We start from the raw sequence: 2,821 nt of genomic DNA on the forward strand, positions 1-2,821 counted from the left end.
GGCCCGCTCGCCCGGCGGCAGCGCGCCGGCCCAGCGCCCGGTCAAGCGCGGGCTCCGCTGACCCTTCAGGTTCTCGTCCAGCCAAGGAGTCCGGGAAGCCCGAAGCTTCACTGCCTGTTAGTGTGATTTTTTCACTTATAAAGTTTCTCTGCACCCTTTTGTCCTCGTCTCAGTTGTTACTGATGATTTAAAGTACCGCGGTCTCTTCTGCTAAAGGCTGGCCCTGCTTCGCAAGATCTGAAGTGGCTGTTCCAGATGATCACAGTGTCACAGCCATCAGATGCAAGGTCCTCCCGGATACATTTTGTGTATTCTAATCGCTGCTATTCTTTGTAACATAGAATTTGCTCTACTTCCTTTTAGCATGAGCAGATATTTGCACATCAAGTTTTTGTAGATGCACTTAATTACATGTGGAAAATACTTACATAAACTTTTGGGGGGTGAGGTGGGGGGAAGCCTTTTAACCAGAAAGAGAACTTGGAAGATAAACTTTACACCTTCTTAGAAGTTACCTGAAGTGAGTAAAATGTGAATTTTCAGATCAGCATGTAGAAAGCTGCCTAGACGGGGACATGTCTAGACTACGTCTAACAGTGTTCCCAGTACCGTTAGGGCATGTTTGGTGCGCACAGCAGGTACTCCTTCCTTTGCTTAAGTTGAAGAATGTCTTCTTGTAAGGTTTCTGAGCAGAACTGCAGACAGAACAGTCCGTATGTGACCACGTCCCTTGCAGCAGGCTGCATGACAGTGAGTGGAGGATATATCCTAGTGTGAATGTATGGTTCATAGGCTGCTGAGAGGATTCTATTTGTTTATGCACCTGCACTTCCATCCTCTAGCCAACTTCTAACAGCACGCACTGGCAGCCACTAAAGGGTATGGAGAAACCTCAGCACAAGCAGCTGGGGCAGTGGGAGGGGGAATAACATATAATGCCTCTAAGTGTAGGGGTAGCAAAGGAGAATGGATCTAGGAAGCACTGCTACCTGTGTGTCTTCTACTAAAGAACGTGGAAACAGTGCAAGTCTGCACTTCAACAAGGTCCTGTAATTTCTATGGCATGTGCAAAATCTGCAATTTGTGCAAACTGTACCTCAGGACCTTCTTCTTCACCCTTAATCTCACAGGATTGAAATGGGATCAGCTGGGTCAGGTTGCACTTGAAGATAGCAGAATTCTGAAATGACAAACTTCAGTATTTCTTTTGTAAGGCAGTATGTCATATGGTATGTTTTTAATGCCTATTCCTTTTTTTATCAAAGGCATGTCTTAATAAGTTTATTGTAAAAGGCAGCCAAAATACAGACTGTGTTACACCATCATTTACTAAGACAGGAGAGAAACTTTAACTTCTGGAATTGCCTTATGAAAAATGACTCGAATTGTCAGAAGTTAAGAGTGAGTTAACAATTGTTTTTGCACATAGTACTGTGCTACTTCTCACAGAATGTTTCTGCTTTGCTGTGTGATGTCTACCAATTTCTATTAATCCAAACACTGACATTTGCAGCATTCAAACTTCAGTCATACCACATGTCTCAAGTGAATCAGAAATAAGAGATGGGAGAACAGATTACCTAACATTGAAGGACTGTCTAAATTTGGTGAGTTTTGTATTACAAGGCCAAAGAGATGAAAATACCTTCGGAAAAAGTTTCAGTGAACAAATGTTATTTTACATACTCAGTGCAATAAGTTCTCACTTCTAGTTACTGTATTTATAGTGTTCACTTAACTTCCCCATCAGAAATACACAGGATTAACAGTTTCTTTTTCCTTTCTCTGTTTTACTTTCTATTTAGCAACATCGGGTCACCAAGTCCTGGGTTTTCTTCCCAGCTGAGCCTTTCCTTTGAGCTGCTATTTCAGCCTTCTCTCACGAACTTTGTATCTCTTGTCATCTTTTTCTGTCTTGCTGATTCAGAGTAGCAGTTCTACTTGATATGCCTTAAGCAATCTTCATGGAAATACTCGAAAAAGCATTTCTAACCAGACAAGATAGTCAGATGCTTCAGCATGTCATGCCTGTACATGCATAGAGCGTAACTCAAACTCCAGAGTTATGTGAATGGATTTAGGCAGGATGGAGCCGAAGAAGTGGGAGGGAGGCAGGATTACATGCTGCCAGCTGTAAAATTTGCATTCTTTGTCACACCACACTATAATGGCTGTGCTGTTGACCACTCCCTCCATCCACACAGTGGCTACGGCCCATCCTGATAAAATTTCCAAAGGGATTCAGTCTGCCACGCTTGACAATGGAACAACAGTTTTAAAACTTCACAAAGAAAGAAAACAAATGGGTGTATTAAGGAACAGAAATTCTTATGGAGCCACATCATGCATTCTTACTTCCAGTGATAAAGAATCACAAGGACAAGCAAGTGTGTTTCCATCTTGAGGCTGAGCACCGGCCAGCAGCTGCAAAGCTGGAGCTAATATAGCATGTTTGTATTGTATGAATAAAAAGAAAAAAGGTACAGAATATATACTTTTAAGCATTAGAAATAATGGTAACTGCCTCTCGTGCTCATAGCCTAATTTACTTGCTTCCAACATATTCCAGAATGGGTCTGGCCAGTCAGATAGCATTTACCTTTTTTTTTTTTATTATTATTTAAAAACAAAAAAGGAAGAGCGATGAAAAAGTGATTAGCTTGAAGGTTAGGAATCAACGTTTCACAAGAATAGCAAGTTCACATCTATCACAACTCACACACTGCCAGGGAGCACAAGTATGGTACTCCACATGTCTGTACATTCCCAGGAATTTACATTCTTATAGGGCAGATGGATGCTTAAGTCAAGGTTAGATCAA

This window comes from Charadrius vociferus, unplaced genomic scaffold, assembly GCF_000708025.1.
Source record: "Charadrius vociferus isolate BGI_N301 unplaced genomic scaffold, ASM70802v2 scaffold567, whole genome shotgun sequence".
NCBI classification, from domain to species: Eukaryota; Metazoa; Chordata; class Aves; order Charadriiformes; family Charadriidae; genus Charadrius; species Charadrius vociferus.